Below are 19171 nucleotides of genomic sequence, written 5' to 3'. Positions count from 1 at the left end.
AATGGGTGAGTTTGGATTCTTGGATCAGTTAACTGGCCCGCATAAGTTAGATTTATAGATGTTCCCTCCCACTCTCCTCCCCTCATAAACTGAATCATTTGGCCGGCAAACTCAAACAACCTGGTCCAGGGTTTAATAAATATATGCGGTACATATATATTTCTGTTTGCTGGGCCCATAGCCCACAGGTGGAATTTTCCCAGTGCTCCAGATGCTCGGCCGGCTGCTGGGTTTCATCTAAATGTATCAGATTAATTTAAATGGGTTGGTGAAAATGAATATGAGAAGTCCTCAAAACTTCTACAAAACTCTGCAGGGAATTTCTGTAAAGGTCTGTGGGTATATTCAGTAGGGAATGAAGAACAGAAAGTATACATATTATACATTTCCTAACCCAAAATTATGTTTTGGCTCTTGTTTTCATGAAGTCTTTTCGAGTATAATCTTGCCCCAGAGCCCCATCCTCTTTGGAGGTCTCTTCCTGTCATCACACTCAAGGTCCGTATCTTACATCAAACGCTTGCTACAGAGCACATGCTGTATTTGTTGTCTGATTTATGATAGTTTGTTGAAATATTTATGTATGGATTTTTTTTTTTATTCGTTAAAGATATTAGCATATGGCATGAAACAAACCAATCAGAGGTCAATCACAACATTAAAAACTTTTATGTAAAGTGTAAAATTACATTAATTATGAGAAATAAAATGTGCGTAATACATTGCAATTGTGAATATTGCATATCATGTAGATGTAAACTACTATAATGTAGCAGTAAGATATTCAGAAGGAACTGTGTTGAGGAAATAAATAACATTTCTCCTTTCTGCACACATTTAAGTGCTGTTTGAGATCTGTTAGAGATCACAGGAGGTGAGAGGCCTCAGGACACTGGTCCTATTGGAATAATTCACCCTTGTTCATATCTCTCTGACCTCTGAGCTTAAGGTCAGCGCTGGGACTTAAAGGGATAGTTCAGCCAAAAAAGAAAACTCTGTTGTCATTTACTCACCCTCAAGTTGTTCCAAACCTGTATGAATAATTTCCATAGTATTTTTTACCATATGGAAGACAATGGGGTCCATCAAATGTTTGGTTACCCATATTCTTCACTTCTTTTGGGTTCAGCTGAAGAAAGAAATTAATACGGGTTTGAAACAACTTGAAGGGTGAGTAAATGATGACATAATTTTCATTTTTGGCTGAACTATCCCTTCAAGGCGAGAATGCAGGATGATTTAGTGACCCAGAGCAGTGAAGTTTTTTTTTTTTTTGTCTGTAGTCACTTAATGTTTTATATATTTCTACCCAATATAGTCTGATATAATGCAAAATAAAGCAATGTGAAGATTTGTTTTAAAATAGCTGTACTGGGAACCGTCTGGTGATGTCTATGGGTCGCAGTTGGACCATGCAGCGTTCCCTTGGGCCAAAAAATTGTATGTGTGAAAGGAATTACCCTTGCGATTTCTCAGACAACAGAGCAGACTCAGCTGTTTGACTACCAGGCCACCCACACACTGATCTAATGAAGAAGGATTGTCAGAAAGCAGGGAAATACAGGCTGGCCTGTAGTCACGGGTGGTAAATGAAGGCAGGCGGCGGATGTCGATTGGTAAGATATCATCTATACTCAAAGCGCAAAGCACAATTTTCCAAAAATGCCACATCGTTTGAAGTCATGGGACATCAACTATTTCATACAAACAAGGTAAAAATGCAGTAGATAAACAGCTATCCGTGCCGTGGAACATGTGACATCAGGGGTGATGTTGCAGTAAGTCTGTCAAACTTGTGTTTGCAGGGATTTGCCTATATGTGTGTTTATGTATATTTATCTGACATTGCAGTCAAAATAGAGAATGCAGTTTAAGTGTTTCAGCACGGCTCCTCAGATCAGTGTGCAAAAGAAAGGTTTCTCCCTGATGCTGACTTTCGTAGTCCTGTCTACAGTTTCCACAACAAAGGAAAATAGCGCTTGTGGTTTTAACATGGCACTTCTCCCCCATGCTACAGTGTGACACCCCTCTATACTCAAAGCTGCGGAGAAAGAGTATGAGAGAAAGATGGAGTGATACGGTGTGATACAAACTGTTACTGTGATGTGCTGCCAAGATATCTTGATGTCAAGTAAACTAAAATGAATCTGAATAAATTTGTTAATCTAAAGTGGAACTTGAATGGGGATCAAACTTGTTCCAATCTGATTGGCTGGCTTTACACACATAATTGGTACTTATTAAAATAATCAGTGTTTATTACTTTAATACAGAAGGAAATTCTGACTACAGAGCCAACACACATTTTCCAATAATTTATTTGGTTTTATTTGTACAACTGTTCAACTGCTGTGCCAGTATTTGAGCAACTGTTTTGCCGCATTATAGTCTATTATTGAAGAACCATTTGTCTCTGTACAGTCAAATTTACCCTCTCCTTAAATGTCATGTTAAAAAAGAAGCGAATGAATCGTGGTTGATCGGGTTTCACGTCGCTTATTTGTGTTTGTTATAGACAGACTGTCTCGCTGTGCATTAGTGGACTCTTTCCGTAGATTTTATGCTTGTAGGTGGTGACAAGTGACTGTCTATATATATAAGTGAGTCATCGAATTGTTTAGTTAACCAAATAATTTTTTCAAAATCGCTTATTCATTCAGGAACGAAACAACTGACTGTCATTGATAGTCATTGAATCACTAACTCAACCAAATTAATTGGTTCAATAACATTGAATCAATGAGAAACGAAACACCACTAATATTCTGCATTGAATATCCGCAAACCACCGCAATGAATGAACCGCAAGTAATGTCTGCCACCATCATAACATTTTGTTATTGATTATTCGAACTGCTAGAAATGTTATGTTTGATATAACAACTATATGTCACTCTCTAAAATGTGCAATGTTACAAGGTCTTGAACAAAACAAAATGGCATACTAATGTTTGAAATGTTTATCGTGAGATGATGGCTGCATCCGAAATTGCATACTTCCCTAGTAGATAAAAAAAAAACAGTAGGCAATGTGACAAAATAAGTATGTCTGACTTCACAGTACTCAAAAGAGTAGGTAAAAAGGCCACGGGAGAGGATGTATGAATGGCAGTGGGAATGGACGTAACTGACGCAGGTCGTCATGATAATGACAACATGGTGAATGTAGTACGTCCAGATTACATTCATACTACACACACATTCATACTTCATAGAACATACTTAAGATAAGTACCAACTCAAGAGATGCGATTTATTGTTATTATAGTGTGCAGTAAGCAGTGAACAGTACACTAATATTCCATTCTAAACACTAGGACTAAACACTTTTCACAGTGAGCTCTCTGATATCTGCTTTAGTTCTTTTTCTAAGACTGTGATTCATCTTGTCCACAAAGGCGCAGTTACTAAATTCCAGGCTCAAGGAAAACATCAGTAATTATCAGAGGAAAGTAAAGAAACCGAACAAAATGAGCTCAAACAAAGGATATATGATATAATGCATGCGTTGCGTCCCCCCCCCCCCCCCCCCCATCAACAAGGCCCTGCACGTTTCCTCATTAGGAAGCTCTGTCTGTTTGAGTCGTCCCTGAAAGCCCTTCAGGCTGGGAAAAGTCATGGAATAGGGAGAGTGCTGGAAAAGCAGCCATGACAGAAAGCAGCGGGCTTGCTAATTATCAAAAGTAAGAGCTCATGCAGACCACTGGGGTGCGTGCAGGTTGGATGATTGCACATGCTCGGATGGCTTCCATCCAAAATGAGGCCTTGGGTCTGAATTTAACACAGGCGTGACCCTCCTCCCCTCTTGGGCTTCAAGCATTCCAAGACGGTGAGGAGACCTTGTACCCTCTGAGTCTTTCTGCCCCTGGATGTTCTCCAGAACTGCTGAGCTGCTCATGAGCCGGATCTCCTCTTCCTCCCTCTCATCCTCAGAAATGTTTTGAGTTTTTAATCTTACATTACACAGATATAGATAAACAAAACAATGGGGGGAGGTAACTAGACCAGTCCTACCCCCCCCCCCCCCCCCCCCAAACCTAAACTGATATTTTTGTTTTAGGTGCCCAGCAGAGTATTTTCTCTGTGTGTGTGTTATCCTCTGAGGCTGTTCCCAGTTATGTTTCACAGAGTGTTTCATTTTCACAGAACAAAGGCACATGGGATAAATTGCATCCCTCCTGTTCCCGTGTTCTAATGAATGAAATGCTTGTTAAGAGGGGGGGGAAACATCCACCTCCACATCCTTCCCCTCTGTGCCACAAACACAGTTCTTTAATATATACAGTGAGGTCCAAACGTCGGAGACCACATTCAAAATCTAATTTAAAGCTGTAAATAAACAAAGTTTGGGGATTTTGAAAATCCATACAGCAAAAAAGAGTACAAAACAAATGCTATGACTTTCCAAAATTAATTTGGATCTTTTTTACTAAAATGTTACGCTAATAATATAATTTGAGAACTCTAGAATGAGAAATGTTGTATTATCGCTATTTTGGTCCCCATTGCATTTATAATATAATATAGAATATAATAAATATAGAAGAAATGCTGTTAGGTGGATATAATTGAGATAATAAATCAGTCTTTGAATTGTATTTGCCTTTGAAAAACCCTTTTAAAGTCAGCAAATTATATTTGTATATATGATATAAAAACTGTTAATAATATTTAATTTTTACAGTAAAGGCATGCTTTGTATGTGTAATTGTAAGAGGAGAAAAGGACGAAACGAATAGAATGACTGAAACTTAAGTCTGCTGGTGCAAAGGATTTAGTGAACATGAGAATGAAGAAAACGACAAAATCAGAAATAGAGGCGAGTGACTGCTTTTTGGATATGTTGCCAAAGGTCTGATTCTTACATGCAGACAAGGAGAGAGAGATGTGCTTGATGTCTCTGACTGTGATAATGAGCTGTCATTAATATCTACCTTCTCCCTGCTGTCCTCCTCTCATTATCATAATTATGCTTGCACTTATTTCTCCCATCCACATTCCCAATACCAGACTTTTTCTTTCTCTCTCTGTAATGATGGTTGCTTTCCCTGAGATGCAGTCCACGGTGTCTGGCGTATGAAAAAAGCTGCTGTCATTTAGCCGCATCTAAGTGAGTGTGACTCTGTTTAGAGAACATACACACAAACCACACACACACATAAATTGAGAAGATGAGTCAACTCGAACATTTTGGGGCAACTGAAACCGCTGGGAGTGTTATCACGAGGATAGCACAACAACAAGGAGACCAGCACGCTGCTAAAAACCACATGAGAACAGAGCAGATGGCAAAATGACAGCGGTGCTGATTGCAGTGGAAAGAGTTTTATTCCCAATTCAGGAAAAATCCTGATTTGCTGTTCCATTTGAAAATTCCAGTGACTAACAGTAAAATCAGTTCGAATTATAGACGAATCAGACTATTAAAATGTTTGCAGACGCTTAAATAATCTAGCCAACCATTTCACCATCAATATTATGCTTTTCCATTGCAGTCATCCTCAGTCTGTGTTTAAACAGCGTGTGCCTGATGTTATTCAAATATCATATTTCTTACAGACGAGTGCATGTGTTGGAACAGCCAATTATATATTTTGCCATGTAATGAATTTATAATTCAGTTAACGTTTTTTTTTTTTTCCTCTCTGGATTCAGAAAACAGTCTTCTTAAAAGGTCAGGAACACTGTTAATATTGTAAAGAAACAGTAATAACCAATGATTCTCCAGGTTAAAAACAAATATGCTCTATGTTTGTAAAAAATAATAATATATAAAAAATACAATGCTGTGTGTGTGTGTGTGTGTGTGTGTGTGTGTGTGTGTGTGTGTGTGTGTGTGTGTGTGTGTGTGTGTGTGTGTGTGTGTGTGTGCGTGTGTGCGTGTGTGTGTGCGTGTGTGCGTGTGTGCGTGTGTGCGTGTGTGTGTGTGTGTGTGCGTGTGTGTGTGTGCGCGTGTTTGTGTATGCATATTCATGGTTCTGTGTATAGAGTTAGGAGTCAAACTATTTTAAGGCATGAAGAAATTATTTTCACAGGAAAAAAACTTTAAGTACACATACACACACTAATGTTCAAATGTTTTGGGCTGTAAGATTTTTTCCCCCTTGTTTTGTTTGTTTAAAAGAAATGTATTGTGTACCCCATTGATCAAAATTGACAGTAAAGACATTTATAATGTTACAAAAGATTTTTATTTCAAATAAATGCTGTTTGTTTGACCTTTCTATATTCATCAAATAATCCTGAAAAACTGTATCAAGGTTTCTAAAAACATATTGAGCAGCACAACACTGATAATGACAAGAAAAGCCTTTTGAACACTATCAGGATCGTGACACAGAAGATTGTCACTATAGTACTATATAAATACGATATTTTTAATCAAATAAATGCATTCTCGATGAACATAAGAGACTTTTCATGTAAAAATCTTACCAAACCTGGACATTTGAACTGAAGTTATAAGTTAAAGCTGCATTCCGTAACTTTTTTTGGTGAAAAATTATCCAAAATAAATTTTTGAGCAAGTATATAACCAGCCAGTATTCAAAACTATCTGCTTGCCTTAGCTTGATTTGAAACGGTAAGCTTGTAATGTTTTTAATTCCTGTGATACTGGTGGATTTCCATGGGAAATTCGAGCATGTCTTTGCGTCATTACTTCACATCTAAAGGAGGAGTCTCGGCTAGTATAGCCAGGATATATTGCGTGTGAGGATGTTGGTGTTGGAGATTTGTAGCCTTTTCTCACAGCACTTAATATAATTAAACTTATCAATTTGATGGCGGTTCAAACAACTATCACCAGTGACAACTAGAGATTCACCAGTTGTAAAATGTAAAAGACTTTGTTCAGACTTCGGAATGGCTACAGAATAAAAGAGACTGCAACCGGCCCCTTGTAAAACAAGATAAATGAAACAGTAAATATCGGAAGGGCATTAAATGTAGTCACGCAATGCTGATGTTGTTAACATTAACAATTTGAGAAGAAAGTATCATTTGCACGGTGTGACGTGATATGATAAGCGATCGTTAGATTTAATCAGCGCGATTTACGACAATGCTTTATTTCCCTTAGTTGGTCAGAACAGTGGATGTTACTTGTTCAGATTACATTTTCCGGTGACAATTCTTATGTTGGTCATACTTCCAAAAAGTATAATCTGTGATTCTGAATGCTAGTATCCACACCAGCGCGGTGACTGACAGCCGCACATTCTCCTCAAAACATTGGATTCATCCGCGCTGTGCCATGCCGAGGCACAACCCACGTAAAGTTGATAACAAAGAGGAAAAACTACAGACTGCAGCTTTATTATTTTATTTATTTATTTATTTGCATGTTGCAATAATTTTTCATTGTAAGTCAGTGTATTTTGTGGATATACATACATAGAATTGTGCATGTATACATACATACTAATATAATGTATATTCTCTGTCAGTTGTTGCAGAGTCTCCGTATTGGGTCTCCCAAGTCTGGTATTGGGTCTCCGCTCTCTTTTGCCGGATCTCTTTGGGGATTGACAGGGTGACTCATTGGAATATGTGTCTCTAGAGTGGCAAACTGCTCTTGCATTTATTTTTGGAGCACAGATGCAGAGGCCGTGAACATCAAAGTAGAGCAAGTGTGTATACCCAGCTGTAGCAAGTGTGTGAGTGAGTATGTCAGGCAGATGCGCTTTGCAGCAGGGTGCCAGGTTTGCAGCAAGTTGCACTGTCATCATTGGGCTAATGTTTACTTCATCAGCTGGTCATTGATACGGACATCGAAGACCTGAGATCATTGTTGTCAACGGTGCATGAGAAGACAAACACAATCATATAGTGGAGACAAATTCCTCTAAATGAAGTTGAAAAAATAATGACTGTTTTCAAACAGTTTTCCATTTCTTTTCTGCTCTGCTCTCCCAAAGGAACAAGTACTGAGCAAGTATTTTCTCATCTCGGTAGAAATCCAATAATTAGAAGCCAAATAATACATAAAAAAATAATGCATTCAGGAGTGAAAACCAGGGAGAAAGGGGACAGAGCTGCATATGCTTTAATTGGTGTGAGGAGGGTTTTTATACAGTAGTTGTCTGGTATCAGAGAACTGTACATGACACTTCTGAAGTTAACATGGTCACATCTCCCTAACCCAAACTACTGATCCTTCTCCACAGCACTAATGATCTTGCCAGAAATACTGATGATCCCGGTTTCCAGATTTTCTAAGTAATAAAACAAAACTTGATCTCTTCACATATAATCTTCAAAAGGTGTGAGGCAAGATATGAATTGTTAGCATTGTGCAAACACACAAATCACAATTTCTCATTTCACAATAGACTTTCGCAATAATATTTCGAAATCGAAGCTTTGTTTCTTGTAACTGTGACACATTCATAATGTGACTACATCTCCTGCACACATGCACCCAAATAATCAGGTTATTATCGAATTGATGGCTTAATCGGATTGAAAAGCCTCATGTAAACACCTAATTTGGTCTGATTGAGCTCGATCCAAATTAAATTTGATCAGATTGAAAAGGGTGGTGTAGACCTGAATTAATCTGAAGAAGAGGGAAAAAATTAACTATGTACACTTGAATCTGACAATTGTCTGATTCAAAATACATTGCACACATGTAGTATGTTTACAGTTCTATTATTTATGAACATGTGTATGTTTATTTATGAATTGGTCAGTGCAGACTGAATATTTACTAAATGTGCTCTTCTGATATACAGTAAGAAAGTATAAAAAAAACTTTTATACAGTATAAAAGCTTTCTTTTTTAGAGATGTCGTCAAAGAAAAAAAGACAGTTATACTTACAGTTGCTCCAGTGACAATTTTGCGGTAGCTTTCTCCAGTTCTGAACACAGTGACTGGACGTTGTATATGTGTGAATGTTTTGTTCAGAATACTGCACATGTAAACCAATATGTGAATCACAATGGAACATTTAGGGTTCAAATAAACAACTTTCAGAATGCAAAATCAGAATGGATTTATTCCGTAAATTAGGAAAATGAGTACATGTAAACATGCCTAATGTGACCGTGTCTCGCACTTGTGACTTTATTTCTTGTAGCTGTAAATGATATACTTCACAGTGTGACTATTCTTTTTTAGGCTTCCGTATAATACACTACAGTGGTAATATTTGCAAAAGCTTGTGCAGTTCAGAAGTCTGGATTATGAAAAGCTGAATCAGAATTTCCTTGTCTGCTTGCTTGTTCTTACAATTTTGTGGTCCTGACCCTCAGCCAGGCCACCGATGATTAATGTTGCGGTCATAAAGGGAAAGATCCTTTGAAACGTGAATCGCTCATGATGGAATTTACATCTTTGCAAGTTTTTGAAATATGGTTCAGCTGCTTGAGAAATATTCTACAAAGACTGGAGCCACAAACAGAGTCCTAATCAAATAATCAGCCCTACGAGATATGACTAATGTGTGAGCAGTGCAGTCTGTTCCTTGCATTCTTACATCTCGTCTCCAGAATATAAAAAAAAGATACTTTATTGAGCACAGTTCACAGCTCCCGCATTCACTGTGAATCTGAGCTTTCACCTCTGCTGTTTTTATCTCGCTTCACCTACGCTTATCCATCTCTCCTGCTTCCATTCTGCTGTTTTTTTCCCCGCTCCCAAAGGATCACGTACTGAGCAAGTATTTTCTCATCTCGTTAGAGCAGGGGAAAGATGATAATAATAAGGAGCTAAATAGAAAAATAAGGCATTGGGGAAAGAAAACCAAGTGTGCTTTAATTGGCGTGAGGAGGGGTTTTACAGCTTTCTGGTATCAGTGAACTGTACATGGCTCTTCTGATGTTAACATGGTCACATGACCATAAAGATCTTGCCAGTAATGTAATAAAACAAAGAAGTTCATATTGGTAACTTGAGCACATCCAATCCGATCTCATGACACTTCGTACAAATTTTACGAGGTTGCTAATTCGTACGAACGTTTTTTTTGCTAAATCGTTTACGTGTTGCCCAATTCATATGAATTTGGACGAATGACCTACCCATCTAAACCATCACTGTGTTTTAGAGAAGTTACGAGTAAGGTCGTACAAATTCATACAAATTAGTCACTTTTTACTCACTAATTGGTCATTGTTGGAATTTCAGCTCATATGAATATGTGTTCCTCATTTCTCATTAAGGTGAGTAAATAGTGAGAATTGAATTTTTTCGTTTTAAGTTATGCTAGTTGCTGTTGTTTACACAGGACTGGCCAGCCCGATCTCATGAAAGTGCGTGTCTATACCACGAATGTTATTTCTTGTGCCATTTATACGCCAAAAATAGTTTTTGCGTGCATATGATACGCACTTTATAGCGTGTAATACGCACACACTCCCCACCCCTAATCCTACCCAAGGGTTTTCAGTGTGTAGCATATGCACGCAAAAAAACATTTTTGGCGTATAAATGGCACGAGAAATAACATTCGTGGTATAGATACACACTTTCATGAGATCGTGACTGGCCCATGGATAGAGCAATGGAAACAAACAAAGAAGCTCGAAATCATATTCGAGCTCATTAATTGGGCAGGCTAAGTGTCTGCATATCCCTTTGTGAGCCCTGTTATATTTACATTTCTGTAACTGACTGCCTTTCTTTTCTCACCAGTCGTATCTGTCAGGGTATGCAGTGTTCCCTTTCTCCAGGGGGTCCCTTTAATTAAAACTGTGGATACGAAAACAGGGAGAAAGCATCCTATTAATCAAACTCAAACAACCTGTGTTCAAAATCCAAAACTATCCCTCTCCCTCCTCTCGTCCTCCGCCCTATTTATTCCTTCATTTTCTTCTTCTGTCTTCTCTCTTTGCCCTCCATCTCTCGCCGCCTCTGAGCAGTCAGATGAGCTTTGAAGGCCACACATTAAACCGCACACACATACAAATACGAACACACATCCACGTACCGTCAAGCGTTGTGCCATCTGGTTGTATTGGGATTTGACTCTGGGCTCCAGCTGCCACTGTAGAAACTAAAATGAAAGTAATTTGAATTTCTCTGCCCCAAAGGACAGTCACGATGGAGTTTTGAATGTTAACACGGCATTTCAAACACCAGCAGCATGTTTGTGAGTGTCTCTGCCCTCTGGACATTCAACTCATTCAACCAGTCAAGTAAAATTGCCAGGATTGAGGTCGTGTTTTTTAAAAGGTGCTCTACGGAAGATTTTTTTGGGGGGGAGGGTTAAAAATGTACAAAAATCTATTATTGAGCAAGTACATAAATAATCACATTGTTTCAACCACTAGAGAGTCAAATCTTACATAGTGCAGCTTTAAAGTCACCATGAAATTCTAAATTGACCATTCTTATTTTTGAGAAATTATATGTTTATTTTGAGTTTATTATAAGGGATTTATAATTCATTGTACTGAATATAAATACCATGCAATTGTATTTTTGGGATACTTAAAGTCTGCTAAATTGGAACATCTAATTCTGTACTTAATGCACTTTAGTTATCCAGAAATAATGAAGTTCAACTAAACATATACTTAAGTATTTGATTGTGCTAAAGTAAAACTATTGCAAGTATACTTAGGTACACTTTAAATATCTTGCATTTAAAGATTGGTATTATACAGAGATCATACTATCCTTACTAATAGTGATATTAAAACACATTTTAGGATTAATATTAAGAAATGTGCATTGTGCAATATAGAAGAAAGTTTAATTAATATTTATATAAGTTTGTCTCAAGCAATATGTCAGTAAATATGTTAATGGATTTGTAGTATACCTAGTATGAAATAAATGTATATTTTAAATACATTTTGGTATCGTTTTTTTTTTTTTTACTAGCGCTCCCCCAACTCAAAAATCACAAATACAGTTATTACGGGTGCTTGTGACGTGCCACATCTGTTTGAGGTCTAGGTCTACACTAGACACATCCAAACAAACATTATAAACTGAAACATTTGTCATTCTGAATGGGTGCATGCTGTATTGAAGTGTCCATTGTAGTACGTTGCATCGCAATGCCCCAATCGCTTTGAAGTGTTCATGACCTGTTTAATCCTTACAAATTGTGGCTTGCACTTCTGTGACTGAAGTGAACATGTAACACGTCAGCCGTGGTCCCACACCGGCTTAGGCTCCGCCTGCTGCAGTAGCCACGCCCCAAACTCTTATTATAGGGTGAGCAGGAAAGAGATGGACAGATCTGAGTGCTCCACTCTCAGTGTTTTGATGGTTCCTGTGGCTCAATGTTTACACTTTTTGGGTAGATAAACGCATGATTGGCAAACGAATAATATCAATGAACCAAAAACTGGGTTAAAAAGAATATTTTTTTATAGAATCTTACATACTTCACCTTTAACCCATTTTAATAGAAAGATGAGCGAGGAATAACTAGATTTGGTTCAGGTTAAGACACAGAGACCAACTTGATCAGTAGTATGCAACTTACTCAATCTGGTGGTCGGGATGGAGTTCAACTAATGTTTCTTTATAAGATGGGTATTGCATTTATTAGTCTTGGATCATTGAGTGGGTTGACATGAGCTCTAAATACAAAGTCATTCTACAAGGTCAAAATCCAGACACTTTTGAAATCGCCATCTGCCAAAAAATACATGTGGTAATTCTTAGTTACAGGAGGGTCAGGATGAAGTAAATGATCGGAAATTTCAAGTCTTGAACTTTCTAATAAAGTTTCCATTACCACCCTCTGAGCTCTGGACGGGGGTTTACATCAGACGAGTTTATAGAGTCACAGGCCACTGCCTTTAATGGTATGTGAAAATAGAAGATTTGGGTGAATTTGGGGTGACGTTCGGGCCCCGGCCCAGGCTGCGCGGCTCCCTGCGGAGGCCATGACAGTGAATTTGATGTGGGATTGTAGAGTTGTACTAACTCATTTCCCCTCCATGTTCCCCAAGCTCCGCTCCTGGAGTCTTAAAGGAGCCCCATTGTGAGGGGTTGGATGTCACAGCACTCGGAGCACGGAATGCCCGGGTGCTTTACAAAGACGCTCCTGTTCATTCCGACCCCCCTCTTTTCCTCTCTCCCACCTTCCCTCGCGCTCCCCTTCCCTCTCCATGTGCTCAGAGTCGAGGCCTGCACAAATACAGGCTAAGTGATAGATGTGCTCTGTTACATGATCCACTGCACACTCCATCCCCTCTGATTCCAGCAGTACAGCACATTCCCAAAGACAAAGAGAACTTGGGAAAGAGGAAGTGCATATACATCCACACATACACCAAGACCATATGCATGCCCAACGGACATTTTTGTAGTAGAGTAGTAGTCTTAGTAGAGCCTTAATAGACTATGTTTAATTTAAATATACATTGTTTATTAAATGTTTTTGCTCAAATTGCTTAAAGGGATAGTTCACCTGAAAATGAAAATGCTGTCATCATTAACTCTCAGCCTCATGTCATTCCAAACCTGTATGATTTTCTTTCTGTGGAGCAAAAAAGAAGATATTTCGAGGAAAGTCTCACTGTTTTGGTTTCTTTTATTTTGTCCTTATAATGGAAGTCAATGCGCACCAAAACTGCTTGTTTAGTATCATTCGTTGTAATATTTTCCTTTGTAGAAGAATTAAACTTATGGGCTGGTTACACGACACCGTTTTCAACAAAAAGCGGAACACTTTTTATGTGTTTTGGCCGTTCATTTACAACAAAAGCGTTTTGGGGGCCTGAAGATGCGAACTTTTGAAAACGGTTTCAACGTGCAATTTTTTAAAAATGACACCGTTATTGTCTCTGTGTAAACTACTAATCGCAAATACATGCGTATTACCTGGTCAGTCTATAGACATGTAGTGTTTCTTTACAAGTTGACATCGCCAAGTACTGGCCTGGCATGCATAATACAACGTTTTTAATCGTTTTCGCGGATCCATGTGAACTGGGATCGTTTTGACATCGTTGTCGCCTGTACGTGAAAAAACGCAAAGGCAAAACCTTTTACAAAGTATAGTTGTCGTGTAACGAACCCTCATACACACGTTTGGAGCGACATGAGGGTGAGTAAATGATAACAATGTTAATTTTGAGGTAAACCTGTCAAAACGGACACAAATGAGAGAATTATTGACATACAGTATTTGATGTATAAAGAAAGTTCGATTGCACTTTATTTTACAGTGCATGCACGTTTGTGTACTTACCTTAGAAAGTACTGGGTAATGTAAGGTAAATACATGGGTTAATGTTAGGTTTATGGGTAGGTTTAGGGTTAGTACCTATTAAACCTAATTGTATTAACCCTAAATGTAATTACTAGAAGTACATAGTATGTACATGGGGAACAGGGATGTAAAATAAAGTGCTACCGAAAGTTCCTATTGAGATTTCTGACGTTTGATTGCAGCATTGATATCATGGCAAATCAAAGCACAGTTCGAATCATTGTTTAGATCTCTTCTAAAACTCTAGAGGAGACACATGAGATGTCAAATGACTTTTATCTGTAGCTCATGCTTGTATTATCCTCTTTTGTTAGCTTAGGATTTTTTTTAAAAAGTGTTGTGTCAGCAAAATGAATAAATATGAATGTAAAGAGGTTGAATTTCTGATTTTTCTGGCCTATAAAATAAAATATAATGTAGCCCTTGAATAAAACCAGAACCTTATCGAGAAGACAGATTCATATGTGTTTGGCAAGAAGGGCTGTGTTTAATCATTTCAAAATAACTTGGTCAAGATAATGGTGAGAAATCCTGCATTGCAGAACTCTGACGTACAGTGCAGAGACTATTGGTGCCATTAATCAAGTTAATCCCACCAAACTGTGGTGAACCACTAGACACCAAACAAGAGAGCAAAAACACCCTCTGTTTGATGGTTAATGTAATCGCTATGCTGCCCTATCAATGAGACAGCAGGAGACACAAGAGGTCGGTTTTCTGTAATGTCTCTGTGGTTATCCTCGACTTGAACTTTTGTTTACTTACACAGGATTTTTCCGTCTATACTGAGGGCTCTAAAATTTGTACACATGCCAATGTTGTGGAGTAACTTATACACAACTATATAGGCCTACACCAGAAAAGTATTTGCACAGTCACAGATCAGGTGTGAAACCACTGGAGGAATTTGTGTATGATTGGTTGCATATGAAATAGCATTTGCAGTACATCTTCAGCATATCAGCGTGAAATGGGAAAAAATGTGATGTGGAACTTACTTTTGCTATCATCATTGTGAAAATGGCCACTACTGAAGAAGAAGCCATTCTTTTTTATGAAAGACTATGGCAACAAATATTTTGTTCTTTTATAATAGCATTCACCAATAAATTGTGCACAATACGTATTAAGGAAGTATAGAGTGAATTTAGATTTTATATGTTGACTAACGTCAGTTTGCTCATCTTGTGCTGTTTTATCGTATACAAATGAGTAACGGACATTGTTATATTGCTTAGTGGGATTATCAAATCGCAAAGGATGATATAAATAAATATGTGTGCTGCATGATTCAGAGGGAAGTGTTCATTTGCATACGTGCAGCTTATGATCTGGTGTTCAAGCAAATGCTGGAAAACTCATTTATGATTCAGCAAATGATTTAGTTTGCTAACTATTTTTTCTGGACCACAGTTTCCAACACACAAATATTCTCTTATTAATATTCACACACTTGTTCACACATACCGTCCAGCCACACTCACAAACATAGACATCTAAATACTTAAACAGTCTCTTATTTACACAGTCACTCGGTGCGTCAACTTTTCCATCGAATGGCCAGCCGGCCCCATTCGATGAGAGGTGGTCAGTCAGAAATTAATTCCGATCATGTGGGCAGATGGAGTGAGTGATATATACAGAGACAGGCAGTGAAAGACATAAGAGAGCTCAACTCTAACCCTTGAAAGCTATCGGTTCAGTTTTCTTTTTTTGGATGATATCCTGAGCCCTCTGTGTTTGTTTGTCTGAGAGCATTCGAGTGCTGGTTTGTTTGTGTGTGTCAGAGAGGTGTAAAGTCTTCTCCTCCCTCTGCTCAGCTGGACAGGAACTCTGAGGCGTCTGCACCAGGACTCCAGCTGTACAAGCCCAAACGCCCTCGTATCATTCACACACACTCCATTTTACCTTTGCACGATCTGTATGAAATATACACAGGGTGTCTTATGTTGAGGGAAAACACAGGCCAGACGCTATTTACAGAATCATTAGTGTTAAATGTTTGATTACTGCCCCTCTGGACATAAGCCGTGCATTTTTTTTCTTTGTGTGTTTATATGAGCATCAGAGAATGTTTGGACTTTTTTTTGTATCCATTGATTTTCTGATGTAAATCTGTAGGCAACACTTCACACATGTGCAATGAATGGCAAATCCTCTGTAGCTCAGAGAAACATGGAATGGCTTTCGCAACACATTCAAAGGATTAGTTATTCCAAAAACAACTTGAGCTTGTGTTTGCCATGCTGTGAAAGTGGATGATGATTTACACATGCAGACAATCTCCAAACAGAACCAAAAGTACTATATACTGTAAGTGTTGTCCTCATTTGCAGTCGCTTTTTTGGTCAAATGACGTGCAGGAACATGTTTGTTGAAATGTTTGTTGAAATGAACAAAGGCACAATTTTTGAATTGAACTTATTTTGGTTTGCTACACATAAAGCTTCAAAATAATTGAAATATATATATTTTTTTTTCTTCAGTTTTACAGCTTGGCTGCACAAATAATTTTATTCTTTTTTTTTCAAAAAAGAGCAACTCGGACATTCTGCCTAATGTTTATTTTTTTGTGTTTTTCACAGAAGGAAGAAAATGATACAGGGTGAGAGTGACATGGTGAGTAAATGATAAGTATTACTTTAACTTCTGTAATGTGACATAATGTATTTCATTACATTGTCACATAATGTGATTTTGGGATTTGATTAAATGGGAAGGGGTGAAGCACATTAAGCAATGACCTTATTACTTTGGCTTCTCTGTCGCCATCTGTGGTTGAAACATAAAACTGCAAGTTACTTGCAAAGTTTTTTTTTTTAATTCAGTTGTGCTTTGGCACTGTTTTTCAGAGAGAATGATTCAGATAGTTTGGCTGCCTGTTGTCGCCATATCAGAGGAGATCTGTCATTCAACAGAATGAGACCCACTGACAATAAGAAGGAAGTCCTACAACATGTTTGACTGAGCAGCATATCTAGAAGAGAACACGTAAACGCGTAAGAATGAATGTAAAACCCTGAAATTTCCCGCCAAATCTGTACTGACCTAAAATATACATTGAATGCAGTAAGAACATTGTTTTTGTTTTTTTGCACTAACTTAATGGCATTTAGGTAATTTTTACCTAAAGCTAAAAGAAAATCATTTGAAGTTCAGCTTTAATATTATTTTTATTGAAAAAAAAACATTTTGGAGGTATAAAGTAGGCCCTACTTTCTTTTCATTTAAATTTTAATTACATTTGTGAATGTAATGTAATAAAAGATTGCATATGTAATGAAATATTTTTAATCTTTAGAATGGCATGCACGGATGAATCACACAATCATGGACGAGAAAAGAGACACTAAGAAAGAGTGTTTTATATCTGATGCATATTACATTAACACTTTACATTAAGGTTCCATTTGTTAACATTAGTTGACTTGAACTAACAATGAATACTTCTTAATCGTTTATTAATCTTAGATCATGTTAATTTCAACATTTACTTTGATTTTTATCTAAAGTTAACAATGAATAATAAATACTGTAAAAAAATGTATTGCTAGATGTTAAGGCCTTATTGTAAAGTTAATGACTCTCAGTGAAGATGTATTTGTACATTGTTTGTTGGTGTATATTTATTTCTGTACAGCATCCCATGTATTTTCTCTTCTTGCCATCTCACACGCTTCACATTCCCTGAGTAACACAACTTCCAGTCTTGTGCGCTGAACACTTTCTGTCCTCCTCGCCACACACTCCGACATCTCTGTGACCTGATGTTAATACTCATACTGTATGATTACAGACACACTCCTCACGACCCCAAACACAAATGCTGTTAGTTTGTGTTTAAGAAACCTTTGAGAAAGTCAAAGCTCTTTGCGAACGGCTGAAAGGATGAGAGGAGCACTGAGCTTCACTATTCGCTCAATCACACTTGAGCTATAAAAATAAACTCCTCTGATATCTTCTCCCACAAGACTGGAAGGATTCTTGAGGGGATTAAGATTTGATATCTAACTACATAGAGCAGACAAACTTCTAGCATGCAGCTAGCTATATAGTTCGTGGCAACATCTGCATGACTAAATGAACGTGTAGTGTTTTTCTTTCCTAAGCTTCTGTATTTTCAATCAGTTTTAATTTCAGTCCTCCAATTTCCAGTGATGAACTTTGAACTGTTTAATGTTTGGTCTTTGAAAGAGTGTAATTACCATTTGATGAATTTCATTTCAACAGGATATCATTATATGTCAAACCCAGTTGCTCTTCATTCACTTCTCCTCCCGAAACATCATCTGCTCATTTGGCAATTGTGATGTCATGGTGAATAAAATGGAAAGCATGTCTGGCCCAGATCAAGCCTATACGGTAAGTGAGAAAACGCAGGGGCAAGATACGGACAGGCGTACTGTATGTATGTGTGCGCACTGTGTCAGAGGGTTGCGTGCCAAGTGAACGTTCTGTGGTATCCAGAGTTCGTATGCATTTTTACAGGGCAAGCAGTTATAAATGGCGGATGTGTGAACTGGCATGCAATGAGAACAAAACGCCTGTATAAAATTACACACATGCTTGTGGCTGTGCCGAGATCCTACGCAGCCGTGCCAGGCGCACTATAAGAGATGGGGCACAGAGAGGCTAGAGTGTGTGTGTGTGTGTGTGTGTGTGTGTATTATAATGATTATAAATATAATGATTGACAGTTTGTGTTACTATGCACGTCTGTGTTTGTTTCAGATTGACTGTCAGTCTGTGCATTAGTGGTGAGGAATGTACAGTGAATCTTTCTGCAGGTTACATTGATTCTCAGGTGTGACATGTGACTGTCTTTATTAGGGAATAATTTAATCAATCATTCAACCGATTTTTTCAAAGCACTAATACATTAAGAAACAAACAAATGATTGTCTTTATGAGTGAGTCATTGAATGTTTCACTTAATTGATTTTTAAAAATCTGATTAATTTAAGAGTGAGACACCACTGTTGTGTGT

The 19171-nt window shown here is 37.8% G+C and overlaps 1 long non-coding RNA gene across 1 annotated transcript in view; it reads left to right on the top strand.

Annotated features, from left to right (window-relative positions):
* Positions 1 to 17209, top strand: part of LOC307002180 — a 66963-nt gene extending 49754 nt beyond the window's left edge. The window contains exons 3-4 of the long non-coding RNA XR_013798433.1: positions 16770 to 16803; positions 17037 to 17209. This is a non-coding gene — a long non-coding RNA (uncharacterized lncRNA). The remainder of the gene's footprint in view (positions 1 to 16769; positions 16804 to 17036) is intronic.
* The last annotated feature ends 1962 nt before the right edge of the window (positions 17210 to 19171 follow it).

This window comes from Phoxinus phoxinus (assembly GCF_949152265.1).
Source record: "Phoxinus phoxinus genome assembly, chromosome: 7".
Classification (NCBI taxonomy): Eukaryota; Metazoa; Chordata; class Actinopteri; order Cypriniformes; family Leuciscidae; genus Phoxinus; species Phoxinus phoxinus.
The sequence above is the reverse complement of the archived record's forward strand: the minus strand, read 5'-3'. Positions and strand labels throughout refer to the sequence as shown.